Genomic DNA, 16,441 nt, shown 5'->3' with positions numbered 1-16,441 from the left:
TTTGATTGAAATCTCGCTTTAAACGTTTCCTTCATTCCATCACCGTCAAAGGAACATATCCCGCAATGATATCTTCCCTCCCATCTTACGAAACCGACCCTCATGGTCGAATTAATATCTGCAAATCACGCGATACAAATAAGAGCTTCATTGTTCTTTAAAGAAGGGAAGATATTTTCTTTCAAAGACCGTTAAGGTCGCAGATCGTTGAAAAGCAGCGTTCGATCGACGTCGAACGGAATTATAGTCCAAACTCTGGACAGCTTCATAAAAAATTCATTCAAACTAGACATGACATTATATCCAGTGAACGAAAGATGTAGAGTGACATCTACTCGCATGAGTAATGCACATATAAAAGCAATAATCCTGTAAGGGCGTCTGGATCAATTTCAACTTTATAGTGTTCTTCGTCCGTTCAGAAATTTTTTAAATTAGAGAAATATAGAACAAATTTTTGTTAATATGCGAGTTCTTCGCCACGTTTAGATCTTTATCTGCAATAGAAAATTCTTTTAAAGAAACGAGAGCGCGACACTGTGCCAACGTAAATTTAGTAATTCGTATTCGTACTTTGAATTTTACTATGAATTTTCGGACACAGCGCGATTTCCAAATATAAAAATTGCCACTACGTAAAATTATTTATATTTTGCATAAAATTTCTTTTATTTACTGAGTAATATAATTTATAAATTATAATTCAAGAAATTTTAAGTCAAAGAAAACTTAGCGAAAGAAGGAAAGGGCAAAACTCTGTTGACAGAGCTTCTGATTGATCACATTCAATATGTATTTCCTTCGTTTCAATATGGATACCTCTATTAATTGTGATCCACGGAAGTATCTTTTATTCTCGATCACAAAACCTGCGGTTTTCAGCTTTCTCGTTCAATATCATCCAGTACGATACAGCCAAGCCAGCAGCATAGCGCCCCGAAATCATCCCTCCATGTGACACTTCGTTTCTCTATGGCGTCTCTATTATATTGCTTTCACGGCTGTCTTCCATCGAGTGTTCTTCCCTCGTCATTCGATTTTCTCATTTGATCGAGGAAAACGTCCGATATGTTGAACCAAGCCTTGCACCAATGTCTTCTTTCATCGTTTTTATCCCCTTTCTCTATCTATAGATGTACGGCAATGGATGTTCGTTTCATGTTTATTCTATGGAAGCCATTATGATTTTGGGTCATGATACAATGCACTTCAATTTGAGTTTAATCATCTATACATTTGGTAACCCATTATGCGCGAACAATGCTCGACTGTTGATGTGATTTCGTATTTGCTTTTCGAATGATATTCGATGTGAGTTCTGTGAGTCTGCTCGTCGGTCAGCCTGCTCGATCGTTTGTGTATCTATTTGACACCGATTAGTAGGCCGGGTAACTATAGTGGTTTTGTTGAAGACCGATTAACCGAAGTGGCGATTATTTTTTGTTGGAATAGTTTGGTAGGAAATAAAATTTTGCTACATTTCTTAGAAAAATTAGAAGTTCGTTACTATTTTACATTAAATATTCGTCTAGCTAGTTCATTCGTTTCTCACGAACATCTATCGTATTTTGAAGAACAGAGGGACAACATTTTAAATCTCGTTTTATTAAAGTACGTGTGATTTCTAAAAAATCTCGACATTTGTCTATCTTCACGTGTCACAATTCTCTTCAACCGACTTCGCTTTATTAATATTTCCCAAACACATTGTATTTGTGCGTATTCAAATGCAAGGCAAACACGCATTTCTCGTTATATAATTTATATTATTCCATAGAATACCGAATTAAAACCGACGCATAAAAAATAGGAAGAGGCAAGTTTGCCAGAGTAACTAGCGACGGCTGCCTAAAGAGCTGCGGTCAAATTAAGGAGCGAAGATTCGAGCGAAAGTGCAGACAATATTTTTTACAATCCACGTCGCAACCGCTTTTCCAGTCGCAGCTGCGAGAAATCCATTTTGACGGTAATAAAGCGCTGATTTTTTCGAGCAACGACGAAACGTCTGTTGCCGTTAACGATCATTCTGTGCGCTCTACTTCTATCTCGTTGCTTAGCTCTAGTCATCTCTATCTATTAATCTTTCTCATTTTTATTTGTGAAAATTCATCGATATTTGCAATTTCCTCATATAATGTAAGCCAAAGATGCTTCACCTAAAACATATTTACTTCTAGAAATCCATTTAACCAATGTATAATTTTAACTTAAAACCTTTTGTAGTTTAAACTCCACATCGATCATTTTAGTCGATAGAAGCTGCCACTCACTAAACTTGATTAACATTAAATTCTAAGCCGTACTTGTGGTTAAATAACGTTATACGAGCAACTTGTTGGTATTCTGCCCCAATCCCAACCAGTTGCACGCCATTAAATTAGATCGTAACAATAGTAACATGTCTTTCTGCCGTATAATGTGCCGCAAGAATAATTAAAACGTGAACAATTTACAAAAGCTATAGGAAAAGAATACTTTCAATCAATTTATATTTAAAAAATTGTACTTTTGCACTTTTCTCACCAATTCAAAAATAGCATAGATTTATTGTAAAAGTCATATACACTTTCTGGCAAAAGTTAAGAAACATAATGATACCTTTAAAATTACTATATACTTTGTATCTTCTGAGGTACGCTAGAATTAAAAATACCATAACGAGATAACAGTCCATACATGAACATAAGATAGGCTTTAATGTTAAATGCTTAAAAAGAACGTGAGATTTGGCGATGATAATACGATGGTATGAGCTTATTTCTGGCGTAATGGTTGTGGTGCACTCATGAAAATAAAAGAAACTATGAAAAGCTTGTTGTATCATGATATTTTACAAACTCATACGTTGCCATTCGTAAACGAGAGAATGCCAACAAAATGTTCATTTCAACATAAAAATGATTCGAAGCATTCCTCTAAATTAATTAAAACGAAGATTTTTTTTCAAACAAAATATTAATATAATTCAGTGGTCAGGTTAATCTCCTGCCTTGAACCTACTTGGACACTTGATTATTTTTGTATATTGTATTTTTGATGACTAATGCGTTTTTGTTCGTTCGAAAACATTTTAAAAGGACAAGAATAAAAATACGCAATAGCAGAGTAGGTTTACTAAACATTTGAAACACGTTGGCTGACAAATTAATTCTTCATCATCATCGCCGTTAACACTACATTTTAGATTCTTCGCAAAAATCACATTGGGTAAATTAGAAAATTGTTATAAACTCATTGAAATTGTCCAATTCTTGCGCCGATTAGTCGGATATGTATAGAAACATAAAACTTCAACAAATGCACTTTTTCTGAAAGGTAAACGTGTCCGACTTTTTGCACAAAAATTTACAATTTCACGTATGGAGGAAGTATGGTTTTTTAGTTACTAAGCACATAAAAATCAAAAAATCAACGAAAATGGACTTTCCATGTTTTTCTCCTGATATCTCTGCATATTACCGATAAATATATATTCATCGAGTTCCATGAAGTTACGTCTACGTCAACGATGAAAAGCATCGTTATGCAGTTTTAAGATGTACATATTCAGACTTGTCAAGCATCGTAGCGTGTTTAACTCTTTAATGTCAGTTTTGCATTCGTACGGCGAGGTAAGAATTCGATGACAATATTTTTGCTTCTTTACTGATGTATTGTTAATGCGATTTTCAGACGCTTTAAAAGTTTTGCATACTTTTTCATGTTCTTCAATTTGAAGCGATCAGCGAAATGGAAATATGCTGATACATCTGATTTCTCATGAAAAATCACAGTCTACCTGATAGCATTATACATACTTTGTAAGACACCTTAAATATCATCAATGCTGTTATAAACACATATAAAATTTGTTATTTAAGGAATATTACTCTTCATTTTTTATTATTTTATTCTTTTATGAAAGAGCACATGTTACTCAATGGTACTATACTTCATAGGACATTTCGTATATCAAATGTTATTTATGCTAAATTTAGGGAATATCTTAGCAGAAACAGGCTACAACAAATAATTCAAATTAATTTCCAAAAACAATTGGCTAATAAGCAAACAATTTCCATAACTACGTTCCAACTACAAATTGTTTCCCTTTCTCTCTTTCTCTCTCTATTAAAATGTTAACCTGTATCTCCCATTTTCGAGCACGACATTACGAAAACCGGCACAAAGGGAGATCGTACTCCGTTTTAAAGGCGGCGTGAATTTGATGCTTATGAATTCACGATATATATATATATATATATTCCGACAAGGCTACGCAAAAGAGCGGGAGACAGGTACATCTGAAGAGGAAAGTCGGAGAGAGAGGTGGGGCAAGAAGTTGGAAGAGAGACACGAGAGAGCAGCGCAAGCTCGTAAGCTCTAATCGTTCAGGCCAGGGTATTACTACGCGATTCTGGAGTATGCGCTTCCTGCGAAAGCAACGTAATCCCGATTTCATACTGTTGCATGTTTAACCTGCGTGCAGTGTTTAACGATGCCATCGATCGGGATAACATAGTCTGTTAACGAAGAACCGTCGTGTCGCGAGAGTAAAATGCAAACGATGCATGTTTGAATAGGGACGAAGGTTCGATGCTCGATTATACGCAACCGTTACGGTTTTCGACACTTCACGATGCTCCGTCCGCTCTGTAACGCGTTGCTTGTTTAACTTCTTCGAGGTTACAGTGGACCATAGTCGTTCGTCTTTAACACTTCAAGTACGAAATGTAGAGTTAATGACGCGAGGATGCACTGCTTATTTGTGCAACTTCATTTTGTAAATGTTGTCGAGTAAAACAAAATGTTTCTATGATACAAGGAATACAGGAAAATAGCTGCAATATCGAGTACATTGTCAATCAACGTTATGAATATTAAGCTCGTTATTGTTCTTTCTTGCTTTTTTGGTTACGTCGATTCTTATAAATGAAACATACCTCGGTGGAATTTGATCAGCGCTGTTATGCAATTCATAAATATGATAGATCGGAAAATAGTGTGTAATAGGAAATTTCGCAAGATCAAGTAGTAAAAATTAGGATTGCTTAGTTGCTACGATGGAGCATTAATAAGAAATATCGATTATTCGAGTTTTCTATTGTCCGTGGATCGATTGCATTATTTGGACGATAATTCGTATGAAGGATAAGCTATTATATTATTCGATGATATTTTGTGTCACAAATACGCTGGAATATCGCCAATTTTCCGTTCCGATCTTTTTATAATTTCATTCACGGAACATAAAAAAGAGTATTTCGACAAAATATTAATTTCAGGAAAATGTACAGTATAATGGTAGAAAAATATTGGAAAGGTAGATTGAAATACGAAAACACTGTTTAAAATGTAATCGTGTATCTATCGTCCAATTATCTGATTTTGGGGGCATTAATTAATTCGGATAATCGAGTGCATTAGCATTGCTACTATTGGCTATACAATATGTCCGATACAAATAGATCGCCGTAATACCTCTCATTCAATTGATGGTATCAAACATATATTATTGGAAGATTAAATTCGTTTCGTACCTTTAAATGACTGTCTGAAATTTATTTGACACGTGGTTGAATGCACGAATAATTTTATGCCTGTTCGAGTAATGTAAATTCTTAGAAAAGTTATTAAGAAAATACGACAGAGAAAAATAAAGGTGTCAAATATACACAATATTTTAATTTGATATTGCCAATAACTTCTCCGAAGTCCCATTTTATGAATATTTTCTTCTTGACTCAATCGATCAAACGCGGCAGGTAATTCTTTACTATTGATAAGATTCATTCGACTCGATTTTGTTCAGTACGCCGAAGGTTTTGAAAAGTTACGTGCCGTAATGATCAATTTAAAGTGTAAACGAGAAATCGAGGATCATGGATGTCGAACGATTGATTATCATACTTTCGGTACATAAATTGTCGGAAATAAATGGGGTGATATTCCGATTGAAAATATCGATGGAAGAAGTCGTTGAATCTCTGGCGCTGCCTTAAGCTTTTATTTAATTCAATTTTTTCTATATAAATTCAGATTCGATTTATACACGATTATTATACACGATTTCTTTATAGAAAATCACTTTCAAAATCCAAAAGGGTCATAAAAATACCGAACACGAAGTCCATTCTCTTTACAAACTCTAATAATATTTCCGTTTCTACAAAACGAAACAAACGTACACGAATGTCACATTTCATCGATATTCCACGTCAAACTCGTACGAGTAGAATAAGAGTAATTTTCTACCTCGAATTGCCAGCAAGAATACACCTTTGAATACAAGGTTACTCGTCCCACTTACGTGATTCAGCCCGTGTTTCTTTGCAAAACGGATAGCGTTTATTAAATATAACCAGCGTTTCTCACACACGGCACGGTATTGTCCGATGAAATGTCGTTCGACGAATTACTCGGAATTACACAAGAGACAAAAAAGCGACGACTAAAAAAGAGCGGAAAAGAGAGAGAGAGAGAGAGAGAGAGAGCGAGATCAGTGGTTCGAACGGTCGGAGAGTTTAAAATGTGAAATTAAATAACAAAACGGATAGCAGAGTAATCGGGTCGACTGGTTAATGTTTGTGACCCACTGGCATCTGAAGCTTCGATAGTAGAAGGGTTTTGGATGTGGATAATCGGTGCGCTAATCTGGCGGTAAGCCAGACGCGATATTCCAGATGTAACCACACCTCGTCGCGCGCTGTCAGGTCGAACTAATCGAAACTTTGTTGGTTAAGGCCAACTTTACGTCAAACTAATCGGTCTATAATTTTATGACCAACTTTATCCTCTCCTCGTGTTCATGCCGAACCATATTTTTCTTGTCTGTGTACGTTCCGATGATTTATGGATTTTCACGCTGAAAAACCTGGGAAACAGGGTGCTGCACTGGAATTCATATTTCAGACGTCGCGTGACATCATCGATGTTGCTGAATTGAGAGATGAATATTCGGTGCGAAGAAAAAACGAGTTTTCCGATTACGATTATTTGTGATTTTTCGTGGAAAAATTTCCACTCTCCTTCAGGCGAAAGCAAGGACGTCGCGTAAAATTAACGGGCGAAACAAAACGACCTTTCCCCGGGCTACAAATTTTGATAGATACAGAATTTTTCTAGCGACGGAGGCAGGTTCTCGCGAACACGATTTACGATATCACTACCGGTGTAATGCACTCTAGAAAGACACATCTTCTCTGCTGAAGGTAGCTCAGATCCATAAAAACTCGGAACGGAATGAACTCGACTCTCCTCCCTCTAATCACGGCTCTTCGTAAAACAGCGAATTTTACATCTTTCGAGAGAAGAGCGTAATCATTCGATCTGAAACATCCTTGAGGTATAACGGTTCCCTCTTTTGTGAACATTTATGCGAAGTATAACCAGAAGTATTGCGCAAGAGGTATCTGTATAAAAATAAATCGAAAGTGTTGTGACCGAAAAAGAAAAATCAGAGAGAAGCAATTTTGTATAAACGCTTATATACATAAACAGGCTCATGAATGTATTTGAATTTGACACATTTTACGAGTATATCATATGCGTTATACAGATTTACAACGTGACATAATTAGATTGGTAATGACAGGAGTTTATTTTATCAGTAGCTTTCATCTCTGAAAACGAAGTTTCTATAAAATGAAACTCCAAACAAAAATCTTTATTCTACGCTTTTGACGTACATTTAAATAAAGAATCTTCTATCCGATTCTTCCAACGTACTTCCATGCCCTTTATGCGCATATAAGACGCGCGGAGAATAAAACTTGCACAGTATCGATTCTACATCGAACATTTTCGGATCCATTCGGTTCGACGGATTATCCGACATTGAGTCGACGGAATTCTCGAAGAAAATTGGATCACGACGCAGCCGGAATTCCTTGACCCGTGGTCGGCCTGCCGGAGCGTGCGCACGAGTGCTGATAGAAAAATTGCGCGACGCTCACGAACTCCGATCCGTTTTTTGTGAAGATGCATCTTGCTTCGTGGATCGCCCGGTATTTTCGCGTCTCATTGTGCATCGACGAGTGGGAAATGCCAGCTCGCGGCCATATTCCCTCCTCGTTTCCAACAGGTTCCGGGCTTTTTTTCCTGCACCTCGAGTTCCAACGGTTCCGTGGAACGTGAGACGGCGCACACCGTAGACGCGAAAATTCCGCGGCCAATGACAAGTTTTTATTGCGCGATGGACGGAATGCGTGACTTGTTACGTTCCGGCAATCGTAACTTTAAGTGGCCATCAGGAGAACTTCGAATTCCGTTTCCTTCGTTTGTTTAACACATCGCGTTTAACCCATTTGTATCGAAATGTATAGAACGTGTTTGAAAATTTGCAACGTGTTGTTACGTCGGCTGACTTTGATTTCGTTTTTCAATGAATAATATAATCTTTATACTTTTGTTAATCTTTAAGCGCTTTTCTATGTGTGATTTATTATTATCCTGTTTTTAGACTTCAAACTTTAAATTCGAAAGATCTGTTTCTCTTTTTTTTTAAGGAACGATATGCCAGGTATTCTGGAGGATTACGGTGGTTAAGAGAAAATACGAATTTCTGTAGTTAAAAGTTAACGTTAAATGATATTTCCTTTGATGTTTATTCTCATTCCTTGTTTTGCATCAAACAGAATTAACGCGAAGATTTTACTTTTCTGATCAATTGCTCGAAGGTTTAGTCTTTCGAGAAAAAACTGACGAGTGAACAGAAAAAGAATATAACGGTCCAATTGGTCGACGATTGATATTGGAGATTCGTCTCACAATCATCGTGGGTTGCATCACGCAACAACATCGTTACACGAAACAATGATCCCGGAGAAGGAGATCGTGCATCGGTGCATGTGCTTCATAATGCTATAATACATAGTGCATAACAATGCTTTTGTTATGCGAGAGTATCGTTACACGAACCCCATGTTTTCTGATATTTCGTATCCCCTGGCAGCAGTGCGTTTTCCAAAAGGACCTCGTTATTATTTGTCGAAGCGTGGCTTATTTTCTTTGAACTTACCTATCCACCAGTACTTCAAAACTGGTATCGTCTTCGTGCACATTTTCGCGTTTATCGTTTCCAGATTATTCGAATTTATTAACAATCTTTACTTTTGTCTTCTCCGTCCAAGCTTTTTTATTATTTTTAAAAAAGATATACGAAGCATTAACTTTGCTATAGTTCCCGAATTTTTATGTAGTAATCTCGTTATCATTTTAACAAGTAGAAAATATGTTTCTCGTATTTAAAAACTATTTTTAACGATAGAAAAACGCGATTAAATGGTAAATAAGACGGAAGAGTATACTAGAACTAAATCCTTTTAGTCCTAATTTTTCGGAGTGGTATAGCGTATACACTCCGAAACTTCCAATAAAAAAATTGTATATAAGAAACCTTCTGTAATGTTACTACTATAGTAACGCTAAGTTAGTATTATGGATTAATAAAGTCAACTCTTAACCAGGTGACAATGGTATATGGTACTACTTAATTCTTCGCAGAAGCAATTTAACAGGTAATGACTATCTATATCTCACTATACTAGGATAATGGGGTCAAAGCATTAACTCTTTAGTTGTGTGCAAAGCTACTACATACTATGTATATGTACCTTTAGGAAGCTGTATCGTGTACATTAGAAACTTACATACAAGGTGTGCATAAGAATTGAGTTCAACACGAAAGATAAAAGAAAATTCAATTAGAAATAATTATCCTATCTAATTATATATCTGAGGAATATAAAATAGCGTTTTATAATAAAAATTCTTGATACAGGTGTTTTTACGTATTAAATGAAACGACCAAAAATTCACGAAGAAATATAGAAAGCAATATTATCGAAGTGTAAACGCCAATAAGATAAAAAGTAATCGTATCTAATCGATCTTTCGTATCTAAATCATTTACTATTTAAGCAAAATTGTGCTTATATATTTGTATACGTTCCATAGATATCTGATATATTTATTTACATAATCTTGAATATACCAATGCATATTGACTCCGAACATTGTATCTCATTGCTAATAGCTCCCATCGTTGAAACCTGACACAATCAAGGGATTAAGTGCAATTTTTCCAATGCGTTTACACAGTCTTCCACAGTTCCGCAGTTATATGCTCTTGGCAATTCCGATGCATAACCTATCCCTCTCACCCTCTTCCTCTCTTTCTCCCTCTGAATATGCTGCATCGAATTTCGAGTAGAAGCGTATTCGCGTGTGAGACGAAATACCGGCTTAACTCTCGTTGGCATCCGTACTTCGTGGTTATTCGACGCCATCCTGGCAACCAGTAACGGAAATTGCTAACGACGGTCCTACGGATAATCAAAACCGTACACGCTGGTATATCATCATCAAGAGCGTGTGTTTCCGTTTCCAACCACGAAATCATAGCCGATTGATCTTAAAGAGATTTGCGACCTATACAAAGTGATACCCCCGTTTCGTTTAATTAACGTTCCTCGTTATTCTTTGGATTTCCACGTACGATTGAATTAGACGAAGTCAGGACTAAATATCTATAGAGTTCACTTTAAAAAATAATACTAACATACAGTTGTGATAAACGTTTTAATTTGAACGTTGAAACATTTTTATCAAAATCACTCATGTGTAATGTAACGCTCGATCGAATATCTAGTTCTCAAATTAATTGGTTATAGTTTGTACTAGAAATGAATTGCGCTTCAATTGTTTTAGCAAACTGATTCATCGAACCGATATAGGTTACGAAACACGAGCAAATCGGATCGCTATTGTGAAATGTGAATCGTTTCGATATTTGAACCTAACTTCCTGACTCAAAGACATTTCCTTCTTTTTGTTTTTTAATAATTCAAATAAAATATTAAAAGGACTCATAGAAATATGTATACAAATAAAAGATATTATCAGTTTACTAAATATCATTCCATCCACATCAGTAGCAACAAAATCTTTTAAAATCTTTTAAATCAGTAGCAACTTTTACGCAAAGATTCCTTAACGTATCTTTAATCAGGAGACAATCACAGCGTCGCATCGAACAATTTTCACGTTCGTATTTATCAAATATCGTTTCATTCGCATTAGAAAGCACAAGGTTCACGATTTTTACACAAAAATTCCTCACCAGTCTGTAGTCAGGATAAACTCACAGGTTATATCAAACATCAAGTCATTTCTCTTTGCAGCTAGACCACTTCTCATCTGGTTCAAATTGGATCCCTTTCTAAAATCGTTTTCCGTCAGGTCAGCCACGACTCCGGCAGTTGCCTCGTCGACAGAAAAAAAATCGATGAGGGCAGTTCTTTGGATGGAACGCGTTACCTTTTCCTTGCCTTATTCAACATGTCTGAGACACGTTAAGTTTTCACCGTACACCGAACGAATGACAACACTCCGTTAACGTCACCTCGCAACCTTTCTTCTTACCTTGCTCTCTTTCCAGTCGTTCGTCGTGCGGAATCGTGAAAGTTTCAAGAGGATCGGTCTCACGTTCTCCGGTGCCCGTGTTTTACGCTTCCTTTTACGAGCCTTACAGCCGAGTAATCGCGTCCGAGAATTCGAATGCATTGTTAACGAGAAGCTTATTGAACACCCGACCGTCTATTAGTGTGTCTTAGTGTGACGGATTGAGCACGGTTACGTGCCACCGATCTATATCTACGAAAACTTCCCAAGATAACAAAAGCACACCCGCGTAACTTGATTCTCTTATCCTGGCTAATATAATTATTCGGCTTTCATTGGATGTAGAATTTTGATGAAAAAGAAACGAAAATAGAGAAAAGATTTTTCGAGTTTAGCTGCGAATTGTACTCTTGTTTCTTAGTGAGCGAAAGTATTTCCAATAGAAGAAGGGTATTGTCTCCGGCATGCTACTATAAACGTAAAGTAGGAGGTAGATAAAAATCGATTGTAGTTTAGCCAGTAGAACTAGGGAGAAAATTGGACCTGAAATGCGACACTGAAAAACAAGTCTGGAATTCTTTGTTCTTTATACATTTGCCAAATTTTCCCAATTATTTTCTTTTTCTTATTTTTTAGTGATTACGACACGTGTATCAGTACCATGAAACTTGTGCTAACTTCACTATTAATTACTATATTGCTTGTTGTAAATATCGTCACTTGGTTATTTGTTCAAAAAACACATTTATTTGTTTAATGGAAGTTTTGCTTTTGCTAAACATCGTGGATAACTGGTAACCCAGGTGGTACCGGTTGCGTTAATGATAACGTGTTATATTCTATGCGAGTTTTCGTCAGAAACTAAACTCATTCGTAACTCCTATTTCGAATTTAAAACAAGATACTGTCTCCGGGTTTTTATTAATTAAAAAATCAAATACTAATCCGTTTTAGTTAGAGATTTTTATGTCTCGTGATAAAACAGTGAAGTTGATAATCACAAGGAGTACAGCTGCTTTCGTATTCAACAAGAAATTTATATGTTTAGTGAGAGTGGAAATATTATAGCGAGAAACAAACAAAATGGAGAAGTTCGAAAAAATTTTGTTCATTGGAAGCAGATAGGTAATGTTCCACATAAGCTTTTATGTATTACTGTATTTAATGATGTGGAAGATATTTAAGCAAAGGGCAATCTTTCTTTAACATCTTTTAATGAACTGTAATTTAAGATTTTGTAGCTCCATCTTTAAATTCCTAAAAGAATAAAATTAAGAATATAACATAAATTCCTAAACGATATTAATTTTTATTTACAGCGCTCTCATATCTCGGACAAATTCTCTGTTTGTCTATTGTGCATAATACGCTGCACGAATCATCTTCTCGCTTTTCCTCTACGTTTTAACCGTGTTGGTATGAAACGTGATTCCCTGTGATTCACCCTCTTTGTATACTTCGTACAAAGATCTCTATGGCATCTTCAACTATTGATTTAATTGAACAATTCGAATAATGAAATGAGAATTTCGAGAAGGATGAACGTTTCAACACGAACATAATAGATTTAAATGCACACAGCGACAATAGTCGTCGTTGTATTAGGCTATTAAGAGGCTTTCGAAAGAAGTTGAACTCGCTCGGATCTAATTTAGCATCATTAATTACAATTGTCGCTGTGGTCGTGGGAACGGCCGGCCCCGGCGCACGTGACGAAAGAGCTTACTAGACTAGTAACTTCTGTTGTTGCGAGCACAATGGGTCGACTCTCTACCATGCTGCACCACTGCCACAATGTGCTTTTTAGAAGCGCCGCCATCGTCGAAGAACGCCACGGAATAATTGGCCGGCACTGGATAAGCGTGTAATGAAGCTAATTGCTCGATAGACGTGTGTAATTTCAATTAGAGCTGTGTCCAGCATCCAAGGTGAATTTCTTTATCTTCGAAACAGGCAGAGATTGAAAAATGTTTCGCGAATGAAAAAACCATGTTCGTGTTTCGGAACATTGAGTTTTTACAAAAATATAACCCGCTGGTAAGTTTCGATTAGACTTGTAATAAAATAGTTATAGTTATGCAATAGGTGAAACGATTTGGATATATTTTCTACATGGTTTAATCGATTACCAAGAATTATTTTCATTTCACAATTTAGGTTGTTTCTTAAAGTAAGTTTGTCTGCGCTTTAATATAGGCACGAACGTCTACATAACGACAAGAAAGTGTAAAAAGATGTATAAAGTTAAGAAGATATATTTCTATCGTTATCGCTATATGAGTTCGTACAAAGATAAAAGAAACGAAAATGAGATACTCCGATTCAGAAGCTACATATTGTGACTACAACAGCATGCATAGTAGAATAGTAGAATAGTCGTAGATTCTTCGCTTCTCCTTTCACCACCCGTTCGTTAGAGTAATTTAATTAAAAACGATTCGTAATCCAAATAAATTGCGAAAGCTCGAAATCAAGCTCCGAACAACAAACTACATAACGCGGAAGACTGATTCATCACAGTCGACTCTGGTATCCTCATCGCGTCTCCGAGCTCTAATCTCATCGTGTCATTAAATTCTCACGCGACGCGTACGTCGCAATCCGTAAAGTCGATAAAATAATTTTCTTCGTACGCTTTGCAGAGTATTATGATACAGGACGACATTAATAATTCATAAGTCTCAACAAGATAATCTGATACGCATTTAACGTAGAAACCGCGATTCAATTTCCATTTGTTATTCATTGTTTCACGGGATTGTCTTACTTTATGTGCTCTGCCAAGAACTGCCAGTCTCCGAAATACGGAGCTTGGTTACCTCCATGTTTTGACGTTCCTATTTTCTGTCTCGACATCATGACGAAACTTTCACTACGTGAGCACACGTACAAGATTACGCCAAAGGATTTGTACGAGAATCCCCATGATCTAAGGGATAAATTTTATGGGTGTATTCTATAGGTATAATCAAATGAAAAATGTTATATAGACAGAGGGCACCAAAGCATCGTGCTCCTTATATTTTGTATTCTTACTAGAAAGCTTTAAGCTTTTAATAAAAATACTTTCGATGCAGTTTTAAATGAGCTATGTTTATATAACGCCTTTTGTAAAAAACGTTGACAAAGTTTGATTGTTAAACCCTGCTACATCCCGTATAAGTAGAAACCAGACAAAGAAACAAAAATGGCAAATTTCGTCAGCGCGTGCTCCTATTTCTCCGACTCTATTACTCCGTAGTGGTTGCTACCATTCCTTCTGCTTCCTTTCGTTCTCTACTCTGCTTCTTCCCTTTTGTACCCCTGTAATCGTACAATCGCTGGTTAAGCAAACGTGGAAGTACACCAGCTAAATTATGGTAGACGACTCCTTGAATCTGAATCGGCATTGCGGAAAACGCAGCAGTTGCGCTTTTTGCGCTCTGTTTCGCAGCATATAAACGTAAAATACCGAACTAATTTCGTATTCCCCTTCGATTCCGCGACGCAACGTTGCTCCTTGCAGATGCGACCGCAGATAAAACAGCAACGCTTCCTCCTGCACCGTATCTTTCCACTTGCGTAAAATTATTTATGAATTTATGTGGCTCTCGGAAGATAACTCTGTGGTTTATTACGTGTTCGCAGGTATCAAGTGCAGAAGTTGAATGTAAGAAGTTATTAAATTGATTATTCGGGATTCCCTTTCTTAATTACGATCGATTCTCGAAATTATAAAATACGTATATCTCCTTCTCCTCTGAATCGATCGATAATGAAAAAATTTTTTTACTGATTTGTAAAGACTCGTTGAGATACATAAAACGCCATCGAACGCCATTATCATCTATGACCTTCTCAACATTTGATCGCCAACAAACGTGTCGAACCTGAACTTTAATTAACTCTTTGGGTTAAGTGGAAAGGTCAACGAATCTTGACTACACTCACCGATTCCAAGAGTTGTAACGTATTTCATTCAGTAATCACGTTTCATTCGTACACGAAACAGATCGGTTCAATTAACACAAATTCTAAAATACATGACCACCTTCTGACCTACTAATTGCGACTAACCACTGTTGAAACCATTCACAAAATAGGGTCACTTGTTTGCGAACTCCCAAACTGGTTCAGGGGCTCAGCCATTTCCAATAAACGCACGTTCCTTAATTCAATCCTAAATTACGCATTTGCATGCAACTACACAATGGTATCAAAATAGGAATAGAAATAATGTAGATAAGTATCGTAACTAATTAGTCATTCAGTCGAGTCACGAAAGATGTGAACTCAGATTTTGGATATCTTGAAGATATTGAACATACTCACATATAATAAACATATTGTTTAACTCGATTTTCGAACGAATTTATTCAAAAATTTAAATAAAAAATTAGCCACAAAAGTGATCTAATTTGATCCAGTTATGCGAACCATTCATTATAATAACACGAACGTTAACAAGATTCTGCGAACCTATATTTCGTCATCGAAATATAATTTTCATTCAACATTCCATTAGGCTCGCAGTCGAAATCATATTCCACTTCGGTATTGAAAGCAAATTCGGTTCTCGGAAAGATTTAACTATGAATCGTTTCACAGAACAGGATAGGCCGCGGAGCAACAGGGTCGATTAAATGTGCGCTTGCATGCGGGAACACCGGAACGGAGGAAAGAGCGCGGAATCCGCAACGACGGAAATTGGAAACCACGTTCGCCGGCGTAGCAGAGGGTGGCCCGGTGAAATTTTCAATTCACTTTAACGCTCCAAGGCTCGCATAAATACGCGATGGCGCGGAATGCCAAATAGAGGCGGTCGATGCGCGTGCGTGCATACAAATTCTGTTCTGTCGCTTTCCGTAATTGCTGGCCAAGCAAAGACCCCCGTCACCCTCCTTCAGTCCTTGTACATTTTTTCTGGCCAACGGTGCAACACGGACGACGAAACGAATTCCTCGTTTCCGGTGTAACTTCGTACCTTGGTTGGCTCCATGCTTCCCTTTCGTCGTGTCTTTGCTCCAACACGATGTCGCACGCGCGCGAGCGATCTTTCCACGCTACTTCCTACGACTCT

The 16,441-nt window shown here is 36.9% G+C and overlaps 1 protein-coding gene across 6 annotated transcripts in view; it reads left to right on the top strand.

Annotated features, from left to right (window-relative positions):
• Kek5 (leucine-rich repeat, immunoglobulin-like domain-containing kekkon 5 protein) overlaps nucleotides 1-16,441 on the top strand; it is a 338,741-nt gene that overhangs the window by 107,291 nt on the left and 215,009 nt on the right. The window contains exon 3 of one of the 6 annotated variants that reach the window (XM_074111635.1): nucleotides 9,447-9,497. The exons of the other annotated variants lie outside the window; for them this stretch is intronic. The gene's annotated coding sequence lies outside the window, so the exon portion shown is untranslated. The remainder of the gene's footprint in view (nucleotides 1-9,446; nucleotides 9,498-16,441) is intronic. 6 annotated transcript variants of the gene reach the window in all.

This window comes from Bombus fervidus, chromosome 1, assembly GCF_041682495.2.
Source record: "Bombus fervidus isolate BK054 chromosome 1, iyBomFerv1, whole genome shotgun sequence".
Taxonomy (NCBI): Eukaryota; Metazoa; Arthropoda; class Insecta; order Hymenoptera; family Apidae; genus Bombus; species Bombus fervidus.
This window is presented reverse-complemented; position numbering and strand designations above follow the sequence as displayed.